We start from the raw sequence: 17689 nt of genomic DNA, 5'->3' as shown, positions 1-17689 counted from the left end.
TATTCCCCTTTACCCTCCCCATCTGTGACCCACCAAAGCCATATGGCAGGCCCCACGAAATCAGCCAAAAATCTGAAAGAATGTTCAATAGATTTTCCCCATCAAGGTCCTCAGCGGGGGTAGGGCTGGCCCAGGGGGAGAGAAGGAGGGCAGGGAGGGGGGCCCTGTCCTTGCAAAAGGCTAGAGCCTCACCCAGAGGGATGAGCGTCACGGGCTCCGGAGTCAGCGCGCAGGAAACAGCCCTTCTTGCCCCTGCCTTCACCCTCCTTCCTCTGCCCGCTTGTCTGGATCCTGTAGTGGGTTTGGGTCCCTTGCTCAAGCCCTCGAGGTCAAGGTTGGGGAGGGACTGGAACAGCTGAGATGAGGGGCTCTGGAGGAGACGTTGCCAAGCAGATGGGATCAGACGGCTGCCTGAGTGTCCACGGCTACTGACAAAGCGTGAGCAGACCGTGCCTGAGATACATCAAAAGCACCCACGGCAGATATCTCCAACCCCCAGGATGGCTCCCTAGCAAGCGGCAAAGCTGGAGCTGATTGAGTGTTTATGAAGTGAAAGGCCTTTCTGTCCCTCTCTCCGGCCCTCTCCGGCCCTCTCTCAGGCCCACTCAGTAACCTTGCAAGCTGGTTCTATTCGCTCCATTTTATAGATAATGAGACGGAGGCTCAGAGACAAGAAAAGAAACTTGCCGGGGGCTCCACAGGTACTGAGAGGCCCTGGGATTTGAACCCGGGTCTGTTGGGCTCCACAGCTCAGGGAGCCCCAAGGTGTTGTCAGGACGTCAGGAGTATAAACAGACCAGACTCAGTGAAGGAGAGGTCAGCCCGCAGGCGCACACTGACCTTCCCCTAGATGCCTTCTTCCTCACCTGTCTTCCCCGCCCCAGAATTCTGTTGTGTCTTTCTGGAGACACGTGGACCAGGACGTTGCATTGGACCAGAAAGGGACCCCCCCCATCCCCTTATGAAAACAGAACACAGCGCCCCCCACAGAAGAAACAGCATGGGATTTCCTGCCGTCACTGGATTGCCCAGCTGCCCAAGATACCCTGACCCCCTTCTCCGTCTGAGCCATGAGGGGGGTTTGTCTCCACGTTCCCCTCCAGCCGAGATGGACTGCAATTGCCAGAACAGTTTTACCAAAAACAAAGAGAAATACCCAAAATGTTTTTTGTTTGTTTGTTTTTTTAACAATATCTTAGAATTTTAGGCGCATTTTGAATCACCATGCTTATAAGCAATGGGTTCCCGCGTCCGGGTACTAACCAGGCCACACCCTGCATAGCTGGCGAGATCAGGTGTGTTCAGGGTGATATGACCGTAGACTCGAGCAATAGGTTTCTAGCCCTGAACCAAAGGAAGGTCATTTCCAGGCGTCAGCCCCATTCTCCAGTCTCACCAGAGACAAGATAAGAGTTTCTCTCCCCCTGGAATCCCTTTCCCACCTCCTCCAGGAGGGCAGCTGGTAGCTGGCAGAGACGTCCTGGTGCCCTAGCCACCATGCCCCGCCATGGAGGCCCACAGTGGGGATCAGACTCAGTGGCCAGGTCAGCCCTCCTCTCTGCTCTTGGGAAGAACTGTGGGATTATTCCCTCCTGTTAGCAACCTTCTATTCTTATTTCTTTATAATGAGAGGAGAAGCTGTTGTTTCTTTTTTTTTTTTTTCCCCCACATCTCCATTTGATCCAGGCCCCAACCCTCCCCAACCCTGGCCCCCCAACTGGAGGAACTTTCTGGCCCTAGTAACATAGGGGAACTGGCTTTTCAGAAGCCTTATGTAGCCTTGTATTGTCTTGTGCCGTGTTCAGGGGCTGGCAACAAGAAGGGTATCTCCTGACATCTTCCCAGGCTGCCTCAGCTTGTCCCCAGGGAGGGTCACCGCTGTCATCCCCAAGTGACTCTTTTATGGGTGTTTTTTCCCATCTGCTGAAGTCAAAATGTTCCTGGCCTCCTTCCAGGCCTTGCCCACTGTGGGCTGCCTAGCGGACTGCAGCTTCCCTGAATTGTCCTGCCTCCATGCCTGGGATACACACGGGTCCCACAGCCAGCTCCTGACGAGGTCAGAGGTCAGGAGAGCAGCCTGGATTGACCATCCTGGGCTCCACTGAATGATTTATAGCCACTGTCTCCATTAGGGGCAGTTAGCACATCAAAGCCATGTTTGTAGAGCCTGGAAAAGTAGAGAGACCATGACAGATGACAGACAGTAGCTGTGGCCACACCATCAAGCACACTTGGTGAGCAGGGGGTGGAGGGAGAGGGGGTCACTTTGGTTCTTGACTCCAGCACAGGTGAGATGAGAGCCAAATGTCCATGTTCCTTAGCATGGATTCGTCCTGCGATGCACGAATTCTTGGGTGTGGAACTCTGGGGGTCCAGGCTACACGGTGCAGTGCAGGCAAGAAGAGTGGATTCTGGAATCCAAGACCAGAGCTCAAATCCCAGCTCTGGCCTCTGGGAACTGTGGGAAATGGGGCTCATCATGGACTCTCTCAGAGCCTAGGCCTTGCTTCCAGCAGGATGCTGATTACAACACTGCTCTTGGAGGCCTGGGGAGAGGCCTGGGGAGGGGACATGGGCCCACATGTGTCAACTGTGTGGCTGGGGGAGCTTGGCAGATAGGCTCTCTCCACACAGGGCCCTGTGGGGACCTCCCAGCGGCCACCCCCACTCGGGGGAGGACACTGCCTCCGGTCAGGGCTGTGCTGTCCAGCTTCCCAGCTGTCTCCCCCCACCCCCCGCCCCCCATGCACTAACAGCCAGGCCGTTCTCCTGTGAGCGGAGGGGCTGAGGTGGATTTCGGGCCCCAGGAAGCTGATGTCCAACATGGGAGGGAAAGAAAGGAAGCAGGAGTGGGCGAAAGGAAGGCCTGAGCCATGGCGTGGTCTCAAGGAGGGCCTCGGCCCCCTCAGGTAGCTCTGGAGCTGGGACAGCCCTTCAGTGCTATCCCACATTAGGCGTGGGGGCCTGAGGGGCCCTAAGACAAGGTGGTGCTCATTAGCCAAGGCAGCTCCAGAAGAGAACTCATGGCTGCAGTCCTTTCAGCATCCAGGGGACAGTCCTTCACCCTCTGAAGGGGAACCGGGGGGCACAGCGCAGGACCCACCCTTGGGGCCTTTGTCCCGGGGCCAGGACATAGCCTGGGCCAGAAGCTCCTCCCCGGCCTTCAGGACAGGGAGCCACGCATCCCTTGGGAAAGTGCCAGGTCCCTGGAAGTTTCTGTGGCATTCCTGTTTACTCTTCAGAACTGGGAGGTTTATCAGACTCGGTGAGCACATCTGTTCCCCTTCAGCTCTGACTTTTGAGGATTCCTCTGCCTCAGTAGAATGGAAGAATCAGAAGGAGCTCCTTCTCGACCCCTAAGCCAAAGTCTGGACACCCCAAAGTTCTCCCAGTGCACTGGGGACAATACCAAACTCCTCAGTGTGGCCTCCAAGATCCTTTGAGGTCTGGCCCCTGCCTGGTCTTCCTGCCAAATCTCATGCCAATCTCTTCTTTTCTCCCAAAGCTCTAAGATAGAGCCTCTGAACGGAACTTTCTACAATGTGAAAATATTTTATACCTGTGCTGTCCGTTAGTCACATGTGACCATTTAATACTTGAAGTGGGGTTAGTGAGACTGAGGAACTGAAATTTAATTTTATTTAATTTTAATATAAATGGTCACAGGTAGCTACTGGCTATTTCCCAGAGACACAAGCTCGTTCCTACCTCAGGGCCTTTACACTTGTTATAGTTTGTGTGGAATGATCAGCCCTTGGATCCTCTCAAACTGGCTTCTTCTCATTTTTTAAGTTTCTTTTTTTTTTTTTTTTTTTTTTTTAAAGATTTTATTTATTTATTTGAGATCACAAGTAGGCAGAGAGGTGGGCAGAGAGAGAGAGGAAGGGAAGCAGGCTCCCTGCTGAGCAGAGAGCCCGATGCGGGGCTCAATCCCAGGACCCTGGAATCATGACCTGAGCCGAAGGCAGAGGCTTTAACCCACTGAGCCACCCAGGCGCCCTCATTTTTTAAGTTTCAATTCGAATCACTTCCTCAGAAAAGCTTTTTTCTACCCCTGAGGTTGAAGCATTTTCCCCAGTCCCAGCCCCCTCCAGTGTGTTATCATGTACCTCTTCGCAGCCGTTATCAATGTCTGAATTTTCTCACTTAATTATTTCTGTTCAATGTTTGTTGCTTGCACCAAGGAAGAATAGTAACAATGTAAAATGTAATAATTTATATGGGTCCTATGTGTGTTGGGTCCTAGTTTAAGCACCTCGCATATGTTGCTTCGTGGAATTCTCACCGCACCCCCTTGAGGTAGGTGCTGCTTCATCCCCATTTTACAGATGAGAACACCAAGTTCAGAGGTTGACTTCCCTAAGATCATACACCAGGACTCACTCTTTTTTTCGGTTCTGTAACCCCAGCAGCAACTTTGGACAGTGTTGGACACGGAGGGCAAGGCCTCCAGAGGTGACTGTTGACTCTGGGCTGGCTAGCACTCGGCTGGGTGAGGAGGCTGGGCCTGCGTGGCCCCAGGAAGGCCCCAGCCCTGGGTGTGGGCACCGGCTCTGCAGCTCCGAGGAGCCCCAGGCTGCAACAGCGGGCTAGGGGTGAGGTCCTGGGGTGGCACTGAGTATGACCTAGAGTCACACCCATTCAATCCTACGAGACTCCGGTGGGCTGAGTGGGGAGAAGGGTGGGCCTGGCTGGGCTAAACGGAAGGATCCTTCTCCTGGGCAGTGAGGCGTGTTCTCAGCCAAGGCGGGCTCTCAGTGGCTAAGGCTTGGCTGGGGTTGGGGCTGGGGTAGAGGCAGGGGTAGAGGCAGGGGCAGAGGGAGGACTGGGGCTGGGCTAGGGCTAGGGCTGGGGCAGAGGCTGGGGCTGGGCTGAGGCTGGGCTGGGGAAGAGGTTGTTCAGTCTGTGTTTATTGTGCTTTCCTGGTGCCTCGGGCAGAAAAGGACCAGAACTTTGGAGACCACCCAGCTTTTTCCTCTGCAGAGAGCTCTCCCACTCTCCTGCCCTCCCCACCAGAGCCCGAGCTGGGGCTGTCCAGCTGCTGGAAGGTGGAGTGGAGGCCTCTGTGCAGAGGCTCAGTGGGGAGATGCTTCCCTGCTGTGAGCTCCTTCATGGGAATCAGTGCCCGGTAACACAACCTGGTGTCCTGGGGGACCTGCCTGCCCCACCCACCCCCGCCCAAATGGCATCTTCTCATTTTTGAAGAGTCGGACAGGGCCTCCTGTGGGGAAGGGACATTCCACAAGGAGGGGCGGCTGGTGGGCACAATTGAGAGAGACTTCACCCACCTCTTGATGCTGTGGTTCTGTCCCCATTTCCTGTGTCCCCTCCCCCTGAACAGCCCCTGACTCCCACCCCCGCCACTGCACATGTCCCTCAGGTGTGCAGGAACTTTGGACAAAGAGCCTGAGGGACATGAGCTGGTTCCAGCGGAGCCTCTTTCCTGCTGGGCGACCTGGAGTAAGCTTCCTAACCTCCAAGCTTGAAGTACAGTGCTACGAACACTCTCAGGAGCTTATACGTGTGACGTCAGAAACAAGCACAAAAGTCGTAAGGACGTCCATGCAAAATTTCTGTGTTGACCCAACAATCCCACTTCCTTAGCCTACGAGAAAATCAAGGGTGCTAAATGCATAAAGGTATTCACTGTAGCATAAAATAGGAAAAAAAAAAAACCATAGAAACTTCCAGATCTAGCAGCCAACAAATCTAGGTAAATCATGATCTATCGCGCAGCTCTTTGAAAAATGGCATTTGGAAGGCTGCGCGATTTGGGAATGTGTTTACCTTGTCACATTCAGGGAAAGAGGCAGCGAGCCATGGTCCGTGCGCGCCCCTTCCCGCTCTGCAAACATAGGGCTGCGTGTGGGGGAGGATCAGAGGCAAGAAGAGAAACTAGAAACAGTTGTGGGAGAGCAGGGGTCTGGGGGGTGAGGGATGATGCTTTTCTTTCACAAAATGTCCTTTAATGTTCTTAAAGAGCTGTTTTAACAATAAATAAATGTCAGAAAAACAAACCAAACTTTTTTTAGAAAGCAAAGCCAAATGTAAGATCCAAAGTGTTTTCACTCTTTTTAGCTCAGATGTCTCCAGTTCCTTGGCTCCTCCTTCACCCGCAGCACCCCACAGGCCCCACCATGTACTTTCGAGGTCCCCTGCCAGCCCTGCCCCCAGCCTGTCCAGCCTGACCCACAGCCCACGGACCTCACCTCATCTTCTCCTTTTCCTTCTGTCCCTTCTCCTGTCACATGGCTAAGATAGTGGTTTCCACTATCTCTGCTGGCTGCCAGACTGGCTACAGCATCTACAAACTCTGTTATGGAAGTTCTTTCACTTGCAGCTGCACTGAGACCCTGGCCAAGGAAGGCAGCTCTGTTTTCTCACATGTGCCAGCTGCAATGGATTGATCATGCCTGCCGAAAGTATAAGAAGCAGCTCTGAAATTAACTAGTTATGTCTGCCATGGGCCCCGGCTAGAGTGTATCAGTACATGTCTCAGGTATTTGCTCTCCCAGAGTTACCTGGTACTAAAAATAGGGCTCTGACATCTGGGTTTCATCTCAACCCTGCCAGTGGTTCCTTGGAGAATGGTGGCAGCTGTACCCCTTTGTCGTGTGTAAGGAAGAGTGGACGCACACAGTGCTCCAGGCAGTGCACTGGTGTGGAAAGAGGATGGGCTTTGCAGTCTGAGAGACCCAGGTGAGAATCCCAGCCCTGTCGTTTATGAGATATTTGATCTTAGACAATCAAGTTAACTTCATAGAACTGTCCTGTTTCTACCTGGAAGTGAACATATTTGCAGAAAAGTTGTGTTATGAAAATTAGAAGTCGCAACTGGGAAGTGCTCGGTCTGCTGTCTGGCACAGGCAGTTTTCGTGGCCATCCTGGGGTTCAAGAGGGTAGTGTGACCACAGGTCCCCATGCAGGGGCTCCAGACATTTGCCCATGCATCCACATATTTCTTTCTGGCTCGCTGGCCCACAGCTATACCCATAAGCCTTCACCATGGCCTTGTGGGCAAAGAACACAGCTGCCTGAGACATAACTAATTGAAAGACAGAGACAAGCAAATTTTTCACTTGATCATACCATTATAAATTAAAACACTATGTACTCTGACCATGACTTAACATTTATTAATTACTGATCATGGTATATGGTTTTAATTGTGTACAAATTGAAGTAAGATTTAAGAAAAATAGATAGCTGGGGGCAGTTAAGTACCTCACAGACTATTAATTTATCCTGGTCACTGCTCCACGTAACCCTGCTTCCCGTCCAGGCCTGAGTAAAGCTCTCCTTTCTTACCCACCTGACATCCTGAGGTTTGGGCCTTGGTCACTGCTAAGCCCCGACTCTGGGCTTCCATGCCTCGTGGAAGGAGGGAGGCAAAGGGGGAGAGATGTAAGGACTCTGGAAGGGAGCATAACCAAATAATTCCACGCTGGGAGAGAGCGCCCTCTCTAACACAAGTCAGTTTCCAAACGCTGTGATGACATTGTTCTTTCATAGATCCTTAGTTCGGGTGCTAGACGGTGACCTGCCACATACTTATCTCGAATTCGGCAGGGATTTATTGAGCACACGTTCTGGGCCGGCAGCTCTGGGCTGTGGAATTGGAACACATCACGCCTGGAAGGCCCCCCCAGAGACCGCGAATTGCAAATTGGTGACTTGCGCTCCAAATGCAGCTTCTCTTTTGGCTTGCAGAGTAGTATTTTATATTTTCTTTAATTAATTTCAACTTTAGAAACCAGAAGGTTTTGTGTAGAATATCCCATTTTTCTTGAGTATTTTCAAGATCCAACAACCGTGAGTCTGGCAGTATCTGGTTGGGACTGATGAGTGGTCACTCCATTGTAGGCACCCAAGCTAGCCCTTAGCACCTTGCCCCAGTCTATCTCCCACCCTATCGCACCAGGCGTGGCCTGCTTCGTTCATCTGTTTCTTATCTGACTCCCTGCAGGCATTGGGGTTTGCAACATCTGAGCTCCCTAACCTCCTCTTGGACTAGTGACTAAAAAGTAAATGCGCGCACCCGTCAGAAATCTTACATTCTAACAGAAAAGCCAAGGAAGGAAAACAGGGAATTAGCATCCCTATGAGAAGGACAACAAACTGAACATTTGGAGGGCTTGGAAGAGAATCGAGCATGGTACCCTGTGGTTGTGGTAAATCAAGGGCAGCTGCTTGGAAGAGGTGGTGTGCAGCGGCTGTATTTATGCTGCGACCTTTGCTGGAGAATATTTTGCGCATTTTAGGTGTGGCAAAGGAGAGCAGTTTGCTGGACTGCTGACTGCCTCGGCAGATCACTTCCTGGGAAGGACCTGAGGGGAAGGCTGGGGGCTGGGAACTCTCCTTGTGAGCTATTTCCAGGTCACATGGGAGAACCTCAGTGCTCTCAGAGATTCGGTCCAAGGTGACAAGATCAAGTGAGACTCCAGATCCATATGGAAATAGAGCTGGGGGTCAGACCCAGCAGAGCTTGATGGGCGCCCCATCCTTGATGGATCTCCACCCAGACTACACAGGGGGGATGACTTGATAGAGAACTTCTCCCCAGCCCCCCAGCCCACTGCCCTCCTCTGTGCTCGGGCAGCTCAGCCCCTGTGACCTGAGCCTGAGGCTGTTCCGGGAAGCTGCCGGAGAACAATGCCAACTGTCCTTGGCCTGGATCTACAGAACTGGGCCTGTAATCTCCACCAGCAAGACCTACCCCCCACCCCAGACTTCCTCACTCGGGACTTCTGATTCTGACCCCAACGGGGAAGTGTCAGGGGCCCAAGGAAGCAAGAAAATGCGTAATTTGTCCCACTGGTTCAAAGCTGAAAACTTTAATCTGTGCTATTTTAGTCAAATGTTCACCCAGCGTCATCCTGTTCTGCTGATCTCCGCTCACTTTGACCCCGTCTGTTTGTTCTCCCTGGTCTCCGGGGTTTCAGGGGCTCATCTGAGAGTCAGTACAGCAGAGAGATTAATACCAGGGGCCTTGGAGTCAGCCTGTCCCACCCTGGGACCCCAAGCAGGGACATACCACCTCACTGTGCCTCTGTTTCCTCATCTGTAGAGTGTGAGTGGTAAAGGTCGCCATCCTATAAGGCTTAGGGAGGGTTGACTACAGTAATATCCCTAAAATGTGAAGAACGATGCTTGGCGCATGAAGAAAGCTGAGTGTTAGCCGTCCTTCTGGTTAGAACACAAAGGAAGGTAGCAAACACTTCCGGGAGAGGACATCATCATTCAGAACCAGAAGAACTGTCAGAGCTCTCATCTACCGAGGGCTTCCTCTAAGCCAGGACCTGAGCTAAAACACTTTGCCTGTATTCTTGCATTTAATCCTTGAAATCCAATGAGGTTGATACTATCATTACCCAGAAGAGGACCCTGGATCTCAGAGAAGAGAAGTGACAGGCTCAAGGTCACACAGCTGGCAAGTCGCAAAACTCGGATTTGACCCAGTGGCTCATTGTCTCCCAAACGGATGCTCTTACCCACAGTTCCGGGCAGGAGCCCAGTGTGATAAGCAAAAGACCCAAGTGGTCAAGTCACGTGTCGTATCCCACTCTTCTCCGTAAAGGAGGGAACAACGAAACCATGCGTCCATGGGGCAGGTGGCTGGCTGGGGTTCCTCCTCAGACGCGCAATGTCTGCATGGGGTTAGCAGCCGGCCTCAGTGGGGGCCGCTCAGGGCGCTGGCTTTAAGAGAGAGATGACGGAGGTCTAAAGAAGCCTGTGGATGAGGTCACGCTACCCTCAGAGGGCTCGCTGCGGATTTTCTTTTCTCCACCGTCTGACCCTCTTACCCCCCCCCCCATCTAAGTTTTATTGACTCTTCCTCGCTTCCATGATTGAAGCGATACGTGCAGGTGTTAAAAAGAAAAGCTTTGGGGTATAGCTAGTTCCAGATGTCAGCTCAGCCACTTACCAGCTGTGTGACCTTGGATCCATTCTGTAACTTCTCCGTGCCTCGAGAGCCCCATCTGTAGAATGTAACGAGAATTCCATGCCTGTCAGGGTGGTTGTGGCTCTTTGGTGAGGTACCATGTAACTCTGGGGCTACAGACACACTTGGGTACCCCCGTCTGACGGTGGGCTGTAACTTGGCCTGTGTGCCTCAGTTCCCTTATCTGGTAGGTGTGGATAATCGGAGTGTTACCCATAGGACTATCATCAGTGAGATGATGTGTAACACGCTTGGCTCGTGTTGGGGGTTGGTGAGTACTCAGGACCTATTAGTGTTGACGGCAACGCTGAGGCAGAAGATTCAGGTTGCCAGCCCCTACTGGGTCATCCATCAATGTGACTTGAAAATAAAAAAGCCCTTCCCCAGGAGGTAGAGGCCTGTGTCTAAAGATATGACTCCAAAGCCTTTGGTCTGGCCCGGGCCTCTGAGGGAGAATGTCCTGTGTGGGTCTGACCCGGGCCGCAACCCCTGGTTGGCCACCCCCACCTCTCTCCTTCCAGCAGTTGCCCCGTGGGGCCCTGCCCACGGGGCAGTGACGTGTGAGCTGCCCCAAGCAGGGCCTTCCCCAGGAACATCAGATACGGGCGGCCAGATCCGGTGTCAGGAAGAAGGACCAGGGTCAGAGGTGTGGTCCTCCTGCAGGGACCGATGTGACAGCCCAGGGAAGAAAGGAAAGCCTGGCTCGGGGGCTGGGAGTGGCAGTGGAGGGTCTTGTGAGGACCACTTGTCCCTAGGGGCGCAGTCCCTGTCAGCTCCGATCTGCAGGTGGGAGCCGCCCAGAGGGCTGGAGCCAGAGGAGAGGCTCGCTGGCTGGGCAGTCCCCAAGAGGCGGTGGGCAGCATGTCCCCCACCCATGTCATGGTTCTCTCCCCATAAGTGCTCCCAGCACTTACTCCCTTTCAGGGTTGTTTTTTTTGTGTGTGGCTCAAATGAGGAAAGGTGAAACAAAATCCTCGAGAAGGGAAAATCCAGCCGCCGGGCACCCTAGGCGGGAGCGCCCTGGGGAGGGGGCACCAAGGTGGCTGAGGGCCCCGAGGGAGAGGAGAGAGCAAGACCCACAGCAAATCCGGCCCAGATGACACTCGGGGTCTGGGGCTGGGCCAGGGCGCATGTGGGGGTCCCGGGCTCATTCGGGGGTCTGGGAGGTCCCAGCTGGATGGAGAAGCTGGCCGGAAGCTCCGGCTCAGGACAGAGTGTCGGGGTGGGGGTCACTTGGGGTGGGGAGGCATCTCCTGAGCTGGAGAAGAAGCCCCCAAGAAGAGCGATAGTGGGTGATTTTCACCCCGTCTGGCATAGCTGGCCACTGGGCTGGCATTGAACGGATGTTCATGATAAAAAACGTGTGCAGTGAGCGTGGTGGGAACTCAGCTCAAGTGTGCCAAGACACACTTCACCGTCCTAATCCTGCACCCAGCGCTGCCCTCAAGCCCTGGTCTCTGCTGAGGGTGGGCAGACTAGGCCGGGCTAACTCAGACACTTCCTGCCCACCACTTAGCCTTCCAGGCCCCCTGCTCCCAGGGCTGCTATGGCTAAGGGGACATGGGTGGCTGGTGGCCATCCCTGGTCTGAACTGTTATCCATCTGGCCTGGGGTTGGGCAGGTCCCCACGCTCCTTCTCCTCCCTCCCTATAGGAGCCCTCCCAGCACCCTCCAGCTACTTCCCGGGGCCTGAGTACTGCTGCTGCCCCTGGAGACAGAGCCTATGGGGGTCTGGGGTGGAGGGAACTGCAGTTCTTCCTTGGGAAACAGGTCCCCCATCCCTTGGTGTCTTCATCTGTGGGCTTTTCCCCTTGGTCTGCTCAACCCTCACCCCTTCCTAGCTGGGCCTGGGGTGGGCTCCTCTGTAGAACTGGGACCGTCTGGAGAATGGTGGAGACCCGAGGAAACTGGGGGTCCCATTAGGAAGGAGACAGGGAGAAGGCAGCCAACAGAGAGTCTGTGACCCAGACACCCTGTCTGGGTCCCCAAGTGCCAGGCAAGGCATGGAGCCCGTCCTCGTCCCTCTACCCTCTGCCTGTCCCCAGGCACTCACCGAAGAAGATGGGTCCCTGAAAAGGGACAGCCTCCAGATTGGAGGGAAGGGTTTGCCAAGGGCAGAATGCTCCAGAAACCCCTGGAGCTGGCCTGAGGCCCTTCCAGGGATGAAGGCCACCTCTGTGGTGTCTGCGGGAATTTAAGACCCCATCTCTCCTGTGCCCTAAGGTTAGACTAGCTCACCGGATAAGTCAGAAAAGGACCCTCATGCTTCTCCTATTTGCTTCCCCGTGTCTTGGCCCCCAGGTGGCTCTAGTTCCAAGATGACTAATAGGTTCCATCTCACTTGCCATTTCCTGCTGATTTATAGTGGCTGTGTTGGAAAGAATGATGAAGCCTTGTCAAGGCTCATTGGGGAAAGACTAGCTGTGATTGATTAGCAATGTCTGCAATGAGTGCAGAAGGAGAGCATGTGGTGTGTGTGATTTTAACTGCTGCCCTCTCCTCTCAGGACGTGTTACTCTCCACCAGCCACACTGGAAAGGTCTGTGGATGTCTTGCGGCCAAGAGACATCATCATGGGACAGATCTAAGCTGCGCTGTGCTGGGAAATGATTAACAGATGGCTCTTGGCGGGGGGTGGGGCAGGGCTACTTTGTAGCTTTTGCCAATTTCTGTGGTGTGAATACTCTCATAATGGCCAATTTCCAGCTGCCAATGCAGAGTCACCGAACATGGAGCTGGAAAGAGATTCGTACAATCGGCTCTCTCAAGACTATAGGATGAGCTGGCTTCTGGCACACCACTGTCTGAGTAGTTGTGTATTTTTTCTCAGAAATGTAAAATCCCCTCCCCCCTTCAGTGCTCTGCCAATGGTAGGCTACTCTGGGAAGAGCACTAGACTAGGATTCAGGATCACTTACCTGCCATGAACCATAGGCAAGTATGTCCCTTCCGAGCTCATTGTCCTCATCTGTAAAATGGGAGTTGGGTTGTGGTGAAGCTCAATAAATATTCTGTCGGTCATAAAGCTGGATTTGTCAGGCGTACTCCCAGAGCATCACATCTAGGGGGCCTGCCCAGAAATCGGCCTTGGCCCTCCCTTGAAAGCCAGTTTTCCTGCCGTGGGGCTGGAAGGGAGAAGGGCTTCTTCTTCTCTTGGATGTCAACCTCAAAAGACCGAGGCTGCCTGGGAGCTCATTCAGTTTCCCTTAACAGGCCATCACGCCTGTCACTGATGAGTTTCTTAAGATTGTTGTTGAAGCTACTTGTGTTTCTGTCCTCTACCATTCCTTAAGTCAGAAGTGGCTCCGTGTATTTCCCATGCATGTACATTCTTCAAGGAGCCCACGGTCCTGGAAGGCTGGGCCACGCTGCATTCACACCGCCGTGGCATCAGGCAGATCTGGGTTCAAGTGCCAGCTCAGGCATGCGTGAGCTATGGACCGTGAACATATGTCTTAAACTCTTCCTGGGCCATAGCATTTTCATCCATAGAATGGGAATAATAATAATAAATAATAATAATAATAATAAAGCTACTTCACTGGTTTGTTGGGTGGATGGAGTGACATAAAATACCTAAGGTTGTTTGCATGGTGCCACACATAGAATAAATGCTCAATACAGGAATTTTTATTTGTCCTAACAAGGTCTTGAGTAGAGGTAGAATAGGCCAACCTATAGAAGAATGGGATCCCCAAAGTTGGCGAACTGCAAGGTCGAGTGAAGACTGGGGCCTCTATGTAGGGACCCAGGACTGTAGGTGCACAGGGAACTCCCAGGAAGGACTGGTCCTATTAGTCTGGGGCAGGGTTTCTCACCCTCATCAGAGTTAACATTTGGGGTTAACTTTTTTTTTTTTTACTTTTTTTTTTTACTTTTTTTTACTTTTTTTAACTTTTTTTTTTTTTACATTTTTTTTGTAAGAAGCTGCCCGTGCATCTTGGGACATTCAGCAGTGTCCCTGATCTCTACCTACCAGAAACTGGAAGAAGCCTCCCTGTTGTAATAATCGAGAAGTTTTCTAGAGACTGCCAATAAACTATCCCCTGGAGTGCAAAATTGCCTCTGCTTGAGAAACCCGGCTCCAGCAGACACAGTGTGACCAGCGCTGTTGGTCTCCCCAGCTTCCAAGGAGAGCCTGGAAGCAAAGCATTTGTCCTGGCAGAATGGGTGGGTCGGCACGTGGCAGAGGCAAGCGGCAGGCAGTCAGCTGTGGGCGGCTGGCAGCAGGCAGCAGTAGGCATGGGTCGAGGCTAGGACCCCAGCTGCCAGGAGCCCCGCTGTCAAGAAGGGTCAGATCATGGCTCATATGATATAGAACCTGGGCACACCCTGTGGCTCTCTGCTTCCCCCTCCAGGACCAGGACAGGATCCAGGGTCTGGGCAGAGCCAAACCCTCAGAGGAGGGGGAAGAGCCTTACCTGCCCCCATTAGAAGCATATGAGGTTGAAGGCCAGGCCTCCCCTCCCATCCCTCATGACTTTCATGACCTCTAGCTCGAGAGCACAGGCTTCTGGGTAAGAGAGACCAGGTTCAAGTCCAGGCTGTGCTGTGTGGAAATTCAGCCTAAAAAAAAAAACCACACACACACACACACACACACACACACACACACACACACATAAAAGCCAGACACCACCACTTAAGACAAGGAGATCACCTTAGGCTGGTCACTTAGCCTCTAAGCCTCAGGTTCCTCGTGTATGTCATGAGGATGCCAGTGGCCGCCTCACATAGCTGTTGTAAGGATTAAGTGTGTATTCTAAGGACTGTGCTCAGCAGGACGCATGGCACATAGTAGGCACTCAGTAAATGTTGATTGAAGGGATACATCCTCCTGCGGCAAACCTGTCTCCCTAAATGCTTTTGTTCATTTCAGTTCTCTTCTCTGGAATGTCTCCAGCTTTCTAAGTAGGAAACGACTGCCTTATCAAGGGGAGGAAACGAATTATTTATCTCTGTATCACTAGAGCTTAGCCTGGGGCCTGGTAGGTATTAGGTGCTTAAATAATGAAGTTTTGCTTCCTCCAAGGGCAATGACTATGCCTTATCCCTCTCCACATAGCCACAGTCCGGCACAGTGAAGGACACATGGCATGCAATTGTCAAATGTATGTTGAATGAATGAATGAATGAATGAATGAATGAACATACAAAAAATGGTTGAAGAAAGGCACGACCCAGAACACTACCTCAGGATTCTTCTTAGAAGCCCATTCCTCTGTATCCATTCAAGAGGAATGTCGCTGTTTACCTGAAGGAGGTCAGCCAGACCCTGGAGAGGATAGTGGCGTCCTCACTGAGGTAGTAGGTGACAGATATCAGGCAGAACCTCTGCTGTGGACCCTGCCCTGGGGGCCTCACTGCAGATGCTCTGCTCATCCCCGGGGCACTGCCACAGTTGGTCAGGCCCAGGGGTGGAGTCAGGTGTCTTCCTCCTCCCTTTGGCTATGGCAGTGTGGGCGTGGGCTTGTGAGGAAGACCCAGGACTTGGGAAGCCAGGAGCCCTGGGTTCTGCTCCCATCCCTATGCCCACCTACACAGTGACTGTATGTCACTCTCCAGGCTCTGTCACTCTCTGTACAATCAGGACTTGGTATTGCCTTGTTGTGAGCCTATCCTTCAGTGTCTGGTCGTGGGACAGGAGGGACAACCAGCAGCCACGTTACTGAGGATGGCCAAGTGGCCACACGGGAGACCCAGCTGTAACATCAAGGCCCTGGTGGATTTCACAAGCCACCTTCAGCCGCTGGGCATGGAATACAGCATTAGGTGACGACCCGTGCTGGAGGGGGGCAGGGCAGCAGTTAGGTTTTCCAAGGGCCTGACGATTTTCCAGGGGAATACTTAAAGTCTGGGTAGGGGGCGTGGTGGTCTGGAAGAGACTGACACCGCCAAATTATAACCAAGAGATGGGAGGATCTAGAGAGAGAAGACAGGTTGAAAAACTGGGCATGCAGGCAAGGAAGAAGTGTGGAGAGGGGGCAGATCTGTGAGCAGCTTGGGGGTAGGTGTGGAGAGAGGCACTGTAGTGAAGGGCCCAGGGACTCAGATTTTCTGTGCCTTGGTGTCTTCATCTGCAAAGTGGGTATATAACAGAACCTTCCCCCAAATGCGAAACACATCGAATCATGCCGAGCATCTAATAAGGACCATGGATGATAGAAAAACCCTTGAAATCTTCAGTAGAAGTTCTGTTCTGCCCACTCTGGGGTGGACCCAACAAAGAGCTCTCCTGGGAGCCGGCTAAGTGCCAGAGTCCCGGGTCAGCGGCCTGGCTGCTTCCAGCCTACACACACACAGCAGTGGGGGCTAACAGCAGGCTGGGCCATCGCCGAAGCAAGGCTCTGTCACCAGACATTCCTCCAGAGCCTGCGGCCCTGGCAGCTGGGGTCCCGGCAGGCGCGGACGGTGCAGAGCGTCTGCTTTCCATGTGGCTCAACCATCCCAAACTTGCCGTGCCCTGAACTTTGTCACCAGCCTGCTTCCCACGAGAATGCTTCCCGTAGCCAGGAGGTCCGGACTTTCTGGTCGGGCTGGCCCCTCCAGCAAGCTGCACTCAGGGGATATTTTCGGGTTCCGGGTGACACCGCCTTGCCCCTCCACCTAATAGGTCCCAGATGCTCCCCTCCTCCCGCCATCTCCCTCCCTCTGGCTGTTCTGCAACCATGCCGGGCTGCCCCGGGCCTCCCCACCCAGTCACTACTCCTCTTGACTTATTATTTTCATAAGTTAAAACATTTTGTTCCCCCTTAACGTGACAGCTTGACAGGGGCCAGCATGGAAGAGGCTGTTTCCTCCTGGCCGGACCGGAGAAGCAGGCAGATGGAGGCAGAGAGAAGGAGGCCGGCTTGGGGAATGCGAGGGGGGGAGCAGAAGGAGCCTTTCTTGGCGGAGCATGAAAGAAACAACAAGAGTAGCAGCTGTGTTAACGCAGCCAGGTCCCTAGGGGCCCCCGGCAGACACACCAGGCCCAGCTGGGAATCCCACTGGCCCTGGGGCTTTCATGACTCACGTTGGGGCCAAAATGCCGAAATGCCTTCAGTCCAGTTCACCGTCCGCCCGCGGCTCCCTCTTCTCCACCTTCCCTCCGCACCCATCCTCCTGCCCCCTTCCTGGAACATGGGGATTTGTGATTCTTGGCCATCAGGGGCAATGAGATGGGGCTAATGCTGAAGGCTTCCAGGGGACGGGGGATGGGGGCAGGATGGACAGAAGCAGGAGAGAAGAAAGAGAGAGGCGCAGAGGAAGGGGACCGCTGGGCGCAGGAGGCCCGGGAGGAGGAGGGAGTGGGCAGCAGACCCAGGAGGGTAGAAACGCCCGACTCACGGTTTAACAGAAACCAGGACAGGCCAGACAGACATGAGGCAGGGAAGCTAGTGCGGAATGTTCGCCCGAGCTGCTTGCTTCCTGTTCGTTCTCCGGGCACTTCACGGAAGCGTGCAGAGGACAGCGAGCAAGCTAGTAACCCTCGTCTCCTGAGGTTCTGTCACACCCTCGATGTTGTCTCGGTGTCCAGGGCCCTGCGTTCTGCAAAGCAACTGTGTCCCCGGGTTGGGGCGGGGCCCCAAGGAGCGCATCTTCTGGGGTGGGAAGTTCGGGCCCGGCGGGGGCCCAGACCTCTGGATTTCTCATCCAATAATGAAAATATGGAGATGAAATAAAGGGGGAGAGATTATATTGGGGAAGGCGGGCCAGGAAAATACAAACGTCGCAGACCAGATGGAAACCCCCAGCCAAAGGCTT

At 53.5% G+C, this 17689-nt stretch overlaps 1 protein-coding gene across 1 annotated transcript in view; it reads left to right on the top strand.

Moving 5' to 3' along the window:
- COL13A1 (collagen type XIII alpha 1 chain) overlaps positions 1 to 17689 on the top strand; it is a gene marked incomplete at both ends in the record, with an annotated part of 145258 nt that overhangs the window by 39557 nt on the left and 88012 nt on the right. The window lies entirely within an intron of this gene.

The sequence above is a fragment of the Martes martes genome (genome assembly GCF_963455335.1).
Source record: "Martes martes genome assembly, chromosome: 14".
Classification (NCBI taxonomy): domain Eukaryota; kingdom Metazoa; phylum Chordata; class Mammalia; order Carnivora; family Mustelidae; genus Martes; species Martes martes.
This window is presented reverse-complemented; position numbering and strand designations above follow the sequence as displayed.